Raw genomic sequence first — 8,119 nt, 5'->3', positions numbered from 1 at the left:
TGAAATAAACACCGACAGTGTGATGATGCAGGAGCCCAGTATGAAGCAGAGCGGTCTTGAATCACCCTGAAGGGTTTAATTTCACCATAATGAGCTGCTCACTGTACATTATCTAATGTATTACGTGACTACTTACTAAAAACATTAGACACAAAATATTTATTTAAGAATGATTTTAGCGATTTAAAAATTATTTTATTGGTCCTCCAGAGTCTTCATGATTAGAACTGTGTCCATAGCAACGATCTGCTAAACAGAAAAAACAGACCTTATAATGTCATAATTGACCAATCAGAATCAAGTATTTAATTAAGCTGTGTAATAAACAACAATATTGCATCATTTTGGGGGGAAAAATATATCTGTTTTAACAAACTGACTAAACTGAACAAGATAATGTTGAGAAAAAATAATGTTACAGAGTTAGATTTTAACATATCTGCGTCACTATGAATATCAGCGTGATTTTGAATTAGATTTTCTTACTTAACAAAAGTTCCAGTTTCACTGTGGCTCCCTGATGTTTCGGGGTTGTGCCAAGTTTCAGAGGCAAATATATCAAAAAACACTTGGCACATAGAACCAAAAGTATCTGCCTGGCCGAACGCCAGAGGTAAACGAGAACATTTGTTCTTTTTGTAATTTGAGTTTTGATCCATCAACTCTAAATCTGTATTGCAAAGGTGTACTCGCAGTATCTGCCGCAGTACAGTATAACACAATGGGTAACTTAGGAACACTGTGCATGTCTGACCCCATCAGACAGTGAGGGTTATTAGTTTAGAAATATATCACTGACAACTTACTGAAAAATGAATTTAATACAAGTAAAGATATTATGCATTGCTTTAACTTTAGAGTACCATTCTGTCTGTGTTTGAAATATGGTACGAGGAAATACTATATTGCTATATTGACAAATATATCGGTTAGACTTTACAGAACCATGTATTTTGAAGTATCTGCTACAAGCTCAGCAACGTGCTGATTTGCTGCTAGACGAAGCACTGAGGCCAATGAAAGAGGGTCTTGGCAGCTACATAACTACGGTCTCTGACGGTTGGTTTGACAGTAGGCCTACAGAGCATCACAGCGACCCAGTAACCAATCATCCTGGCTCACAGTCCCTCCAACTCTGCTGCAGGAATGCTAAAACTGTACAGATTTTATCATGAGGATATAAGCAAACATTTCTGTTGAAGATATTGCGTTGATTAAGTTGTATAGTCTTTTGTACAAAGGGATTCCATGACCGTTTTTAGACTTGTATTAATTTTACTCACTGGAGAAGAACATTTTTTTTTGTTTTTGTTTTTGCTGGATTATTTTAACCACTGTGTTTCCAAGCCTTGTAAATGATAGGGAAGATGCCAGTTATTTAATAGTGCTCTTTTATCTTATGAAATACTGGTCGCGTATAGCTGTTGTAAAGTTAACAAAAAGAGGTATTTATGATTTCTGTTTGGTTGTCACTTGATGTGTAAATATGAAAAGACTGTATATGTATTTCCATGGCAGTACTAACAAGCTGTGTTGTGTGATATAGTGAATTATCCCTTTGCTATCTTTTAATATAAAATTGCATTTGCATTTCAATGAAACCTTTGGCTCAGTACTCATCTGTGTACTTAACTGCTCTTGGTGTCTTCCTCATCAGTCACAATGATCGTATAGACAGAAACATGAGCATGAGTATTATAGCAATATAGGAAACGCAGATGTCTGCCTCTGCAGATAATTACAGACAACAATGGGAGCAAAGATGTGATCGGAGAATCAAGGTCTTGGAGGCTTGAAGCCAACTCATCCAATATTAATACTTGTTTTTGTTATTTAAAGGCATCATTTTTACATAGTATATACTTAAGGAGTACTTTTATTTTTAAAGCTCTCAATCACAAATGTGTCTTAGAAGGCTTCCTGTACAACATACAACACACTCTGTCCTTAAAACCTTCACTTAGATAAGGAAAAACTGCATTGAAGGGAGGTACAATTATAATATATGCAGAGCAGACAAGGTAGCACTAGTAGAAATACATTATGAAAAGAAAAAATAAGTAAAATAAATAGCTTTTAATATCAAGTAATAAAGTACTGTTAAAGTGTCTGGAATAAATCATGTGAATCAGAGGAGATGCCAAGCTACTTCCAGGTCTACTTGAGAGCTGCTAGTACCTGGACCACAAACACTACTCCATCCACAAAGACTTGGAAACATGACAGTCCTCACAAAGGCAAAACTCAGGGATACCATTCACACAGAGCAGAAGAGAAGAGAAGCTAAGAGACTGACGGTTGATTGCAGACACAACACAATCTACTATACAAAAAGCGTTTGGTGTTATCTGTACTAATCATACTTGAAAATCTGTCTATTTACTGATGTAAATCAGCACCAAAAACATCAGGAGCTTAGTTGGTATCTTGTGTTCATACCTTGAAATAAAAATGCAAAACTACATAAACAGATACTGCAGGATTATGAATCTTTGCAGGATTATAGAGGGCCTTTTAATCCTTGACGACCACATCCATCCCATAAGCACCTGTCGGTATATTACATTGTGATATACTCAAGAATACAGTGACATTTATTTACTTTAATGGCACATTCGGGCCATTTTACACCATTATCTCACAGCATCCATGGTAAAAGTCTGGTCAGATGTGATGGTTGGTGGGAACCACAGAGGTGTGGTAAACTGCCCCATCCGGGAGTTAAAATTTAGTCTTGGGGTGAGCTATGGGTATTTGTACTCATCTTTTACACACACACAGAGAGAAGAGTAGGAAATATTCATCTTTTCAATGAACATTATATACATTAAAACACAGTAACAATGAGTAAAAAAATCCCTAATTAAAATACTTAAATTATGGGTTAAAAAATAATATTTAAAAGAGGGTTATAAAGCCATTATAAACATATAAAATCAAATTAATTTTAGATTTTCTCAACCAAATTATTGAGCAGAAATCTAATTTGGAGGCGTCGCTCTTGTGAAACAAATGTGTGCATGTGACATGGCTACAACTTGTCATTGGTTGTTCGACAGGGAAAAAGTTTCATCTGTCCAATAAACGCCCGCCCCTGTCCCGGCGTTTGAACCAATCAGCGACGAGCTCATCAGAACGCATTTGTTTAAAAAGAGAGGAAATCTTGTTTGGCTAGTGGCTTCGACAAACAACAAACCTAAGGAATGTTTGTAAATAAAATACCAAGGTCCCTCCTTGTTGTTTGGTAAGTTTGTATTAGTTGCTTTTGGTTGACCGTTTTATTTTTTTTTATTCTAGGACGTGATATTTTTAAGAAACTGAAGCGAATGTTTAGTGCTAGCATAGCAAAGGAGGCAACAGTTAAGCTAACTCGGCTAGCTAGCCCTTTGCTTTGACCAGTGTTAGCTTGTTTTAAACGCTAAAGCAAAAAATCACGTGTAAAGTAGGCAAGCGTTTCTAATTTCTGTCACATAGGCCAGTTCACCATTTTTAAGTTTGAGTTTTTCACGACGAGTCGGATAGCCGAGATTAACCACGTTTTGTGCTCATGGCTAACGGATGGCTGACCTGCTTGCTTTCTACGGTGTCTCAGGTATTCATTGTTAACTGCTGTTAACTTCCTACAGTGCAGAGAGAGCAGACTGGATGAAGCTGCCTGTCCATCATAATGGTGAACACAAGGTAAACACAAACCCAACACGTAACTTTATGCTAGTGTCTCAGCCTCATGTGGAAAGCTAGCTCTGCGTGTTGACAGTCGGAGGGATGGTGGGTTTGAGAGTGATGAGTTGCACTAATCAGTTGGGGTGTCCGTTGCAGTGGCATCGACACCCCAATCCGATCCAACCTGAGGACACACAGTGTGCACAGGGGCCATCTGACTCAACCCTTAACCCTTTACTGTTAGCGTCAGTCCTGTACAGACGTATGTGCGCCTCATACCAGAGACTGGTATCATAAATTTAGAACCAGCTTAATTCTTTTGGACTACAGAGTAATACCAAAGTGGTATCACTATATGATTCCACTGAATATCACGAATCCTGGTATGATGCTCAAAACTTTGGCATATTTTGAAGTCTGTATTAATGCTGCCTGTCTTATTTCTCCCCATTTATAATAAGTCTAGCATCTGGAAGTGAAAGGATGCTGTGCTGTGGAGTTTCCCAAGCTCCTCTCCCCCTCCCTCGACCAGGACTCTTAGCTCAGTGACCTGCAGACTTGCTGCTTCATTCCTCAAGGTCTGTTTCTGGATTCCTTACAGTCTACTACAAGACTTATTTTACCTCCTTTTTTTATATCAAACTGTCTTGGTACTTTGTTTTGAATCAAATACCTACAGTGCTTTTGCTGAGTGTCCCTGAATCAGTCATGTTTTCCATGGTGCCTTCAATTCAACTTGATTGTCATGATGCTTATCGCCAGCAACAACCATGCCCAAATTAAAGAATGCCACAGCTCACTTTGAAATCTGAAAATGTTATGAGACCAACCCAAACCTTTGATCACAACTGATCAACATACAAGACTAATTGTACTAATGATGAGATATGAGATACATTCCAGTGTTAATGTGGTAAGTAACCAAATATGGTGGAACACCATTAAAGAAGGTCAGATTAATGAAGAATAACATAATCCCATGGCTTTTTGTTAGTCCCAGTTAATTAAAAAAATTAATCATAAATTGAAACTGAAACATTTTTTAAGTTTTATTTTTCATTGTCTCAAGGCCCACCTGCAGGGCTTTCACAGCCCACCAGTAGGCCAGGACCAACACTTCGGGAGTCCTGTGGGAATCATGGGTCTATATGAAGACAGAGACAGATAATTTTGATAGTTTTACAGATACAGATTATGTTTCTGTGTACCTCTAGTCCATGTTCCTTTATAAAATTTAAACTTTTATGAAGGACTTGCAGGTTGGTCATGGCCTCAGGAATCACAGGCCTAATGCATACCAAATCTTTTACACTGGTTTTTCAGCCGTGGTACAACACACAAGACAAATGAGATAATGGTAAACAACATGCATCCAAGTAAAAATGTATGTCATGGACTTGGTGTGTTATTAGCTTCAGTCCACCACTTTGTTTTATATCCATTTGATTTGACAAACTGCATATGTATCATAACTCTTTAACATATGGCTTCATGTAAAGTTGTGCCAAACTGTGGAGAACTGTGCTCAGCTGAGCTTATTAGTTATGATAGAAGTAGTTTTTTTTTATGGTGGAACACCTCTACATTGTAAGTGATGACATATGCCCCTTTTCATCCAGACTGTTCACTGGAAACTTTTTCAGGAAATCTGGGACTTAACTGGTGTTTCAACCAGGGGAACCAAGGTTAAAATTGATTTCCTAGCCCTACAAATGTCCTTGCTCTTTTCCTAAAGCCCTGGAACTGCTGGGGCAGCATTAGCAGTCCTGAGCAAGGCTGACCTGTAAAACAAAATCCTCGAGGCTGTGACAACTTTTGCCCAGCAAGTGACATGGCAAGCCCTTGGTGCAAGTAGTGTCACTTTCCAACTAATCTAATTGCATAACAGTAAGTCATTTGGCTTCATTTGCTTTTGTTTCAATGTGTGTGCGAAACCAGAAAGTAAATACTAGCATATTATCACCTGAAACATATTGTCCTCCTGGTGTTTTCTAGTGTTTTTATCTCCTGTGTTTAAAAAAAAATCCATCAAACATGAGTAGGGCTTCACAATTAAAATTTTATCAAAATCGCTGTATGGTTTTCTGCAATTTTCAAATCACTGGAGGTGCAAGATTTGTTAAAGGCTAAATGTGTGTTAAACTTTAAAATTAACGATTGTCGTGAAGCAGAGACGCCCTGTCCTACAAATCAGATTCTAGAGACTTAAAAAACATCTTTTGGTACAGATTTCTGCAAAAATCACACCATAGTCACTGTAACATGCCTTTCAATCAAAATAAGAATAAGGTTGCAAACATTATCACCTCTAATATTGCAAAACAGTGTCAGTCAAAATAATGGATTTTTAAAAAAATAGTTCAGCCCTGAATATGAAGCAGTAAATTGCAAAGAACAATTTTTGTGGTGTCTTGTGTGCAAACCTTTTGCTCTCAAAACAGTGTTACTTTTTAGTCTACTGGCTTACTTTGCATAATTTTCAGTTTTGCTAATGTTGTGGAAACAAACAGAACATGGTGACATGAGTTCAGGAATACACACATTGAAATGTCTGTACTATCCAAAATGTAGTCCTGCTTGTGTTTCAGTGAGCCACTGGGATGTGACAGTGATGAGTTGCACTATTAGTCGGGTTGCTGATTGCAGTCGCACAGCGTACCTGTCCTGACAACCTGTGGTGACACACATTGTGCACAGGGGCCATCTGAGTCACCCCACACCTGACAAAGAAATGGTAGCTTGCTGCTTAAATGTTTTCTCTTGTCATTTCCTGACTTACAATTGTTTTTGTTTTTTTTGTTCTGCTCTCCTCCTTTCCAGCCTCCAGATGGGAGAATTCAAGGACGTGGTTAGGCAAGATGTTCAAGCCATTGTGAACACAGTGAACAGGAAGGACCCTGCCAGCAAACATTTTCCCTTCATAATGGATGGAAGAACTCCAGCCTGAGAGCTGGTGAGGACACAAAGGCTAATTCAGCCAACCTTGGTGTTTTTATGGAGTGAAAATCTCCCAATTTACCCTCTTTTGTGGATTATCTTGTTTTAAGAAGTCACAGCTCACAGAATTAAAGTCTTATCACTGCCTGAATTTTAAAGACTTGCCTACTGATTTCTGACACTTAGGAATTTAGGCAGCTTAATATTTCACAGTAGTGAACCAGACATTTTTCCTATCATTTCATAACTGTAAAAATACTAGAATAGTTCTTTGACAGTTTTCCAAAACTTTCTTAAAGCAGTCGGTTTATGTTGGTGCCCTCGGCACAAGACCTACGGTGTAACATTGTCACCAACTGAAGGTTAAAGGGAAAATTCAGTTATCTGCTCACCCTCATGCCTAATGAGAGTTGTGTGTAGTTTTTCAGTCTCATGTTCATTGACTGAATTAGCTGGGGAAGATGTGAATCTCAGTGATAGACTTTTATTCAGAAGGCTCATGTTTCTGTGTACTTGATGACAGAGATGCTTGTCACCTCTTGGCAATGATGATGTACAGTTTGAAGGTGTTTTGACTGAGTCAGCAGAGCCTTTGCTGTCCTCCCAGCCCATTAGTTTCTTCCTGTATTAATAACTTCCATGAGCAGGCAGTTGCTCTGTTGGTCACTGATGACCCAGTTAAAAGTTTGGCCAGCTGTGATCAGTGGCCCACTTGGATTCTTGGTGTTTTTTTGGAAAACAGACTGCCCACAATAGTGGTTTCCCTTTGTCCTGATTACTTCCTTAACTAAATCATTGGCTCTGTTTTTAAATTTCCCCTGTCCTCTTTCTGTCTTCTCTCTCCTGTCCCTGCAGGCAGCCTCATGCCCAGAAAATCCTGCTTGCCCCAAAGCAGCAGCAGCAGCAGCAGCCACTAATGTAGTTGTAGGTCACAACTAAAGTTCAGCCCGGATCACCACCTGCTGCACATGTGGCCTGTCCTTCATCCCTGAGCTGCTGCAGTACAACCTGAACTCACCCTCCCTGATGCTGGAAAACACATTTTCAGTATGTGTGCTTGTACTAATGGATTTTATAAGGTCCTTAAAACTTCATCTTCACAAATTCCAAACTCAATTCTCTGAATTTTTGAAGTTAGGTCATATTAGATCAGTGGTTTTTAAACTTTTTGTGCCCAGGGACACCAAAGGGCAAGCCAAACTCTCAAGGCACACCTGTATTCATATCATGCAAAAGAGTTACCAACAGAGTCAGAGGTTACTAGCCAATCAGAAGCAAAGTGCAGGTGAGGGGAAAATGAGTCAGTCAATCAGGGCCTTTGAAGTGTCACTCTAATAATTCCCTCCATGCAGCAACTGTGTGAACAGCAAAAACTGGGGCTCACTTTGAGTTTTTTAAAGGTTTTTTTTGTTGTTGTTGTTGTTGTTGTTGTTGTTGTTGTTGTTAGGGTGTAAAACGGGCATAGTCGGCTTGCTTTTCCTTGGGGGCTCTTTTGCACACTGACAAGAGGCCAGGGGAC

General features: G+C 38.9%; 1 long non-coding RNA gene and 2 other non-coding genes across 4 annotated transcripts; all 3 read left to right on the top strand.

The window, feature by feature from the left end:
- Positions 1-3,276: 3,276 nt before the first annotated feature.
- On the top strand, positions 3,277-7,875 carry LOC146332581 (uncharacterized). 2 transcript variants are annotated; one of them, XR_014771217.1, is made up of 4 exons: positions 3,277-3,681; positions 4,130-4,241; positions 6,484-6,616; positions 7,456-7,875. It is a non-coding gene; the product is annotated as an uncharacterized LOC146332581 (long non-coding RNA). The 2 variants fall into 2 exon arrangements; XR_014771216.1 differs by having other exon boundaries at positions 4,125-4,241.
- LOC146332583 (small nucleolar RNA SNORD67) lies at positions 3,774-3,887 on the top strand. Its single transcript, XR_014771355.1, has one exon. It is a non-coding gene; the product is annotated as a small nucleolar RNA SNORD67 (small nucleolar RNA).
- Positions 6,265-6,377, top strand: LOC146332582 (small nucleolar RNA SNORD67). The gene has a single exon (XR_014771356.1). It is a non-coding gene; the product is annotated as a small nucleolar RNA SNORD67 (small nucleolar RNA).
- Positions 7,876-8,119: the final 244 nt, after the last annotated feature.

The sequence above is a fragment of the Lutjanus erythropterus genome, chromosome 1, assembly GCF_056507025.1.
Source record: "Lutjanus erythropterus isolate fLutEry1 chromosome 1, fLutEry1.hap2, whole genome shotgun sequence".
Taxonomy (NCBI): domain Eukaryota; kingdom Metazoa; phylum Chordata; class Actinopteri; order Lutjaniformes; family Lutjanidae; genus Lutjanus; species Lutjanus erythropterus.
The sequence above is the reverse complement of the archived record's forward strand: the minus strand, read 5'-3'. Positions and strand labels throughout refer to the sequence as shown.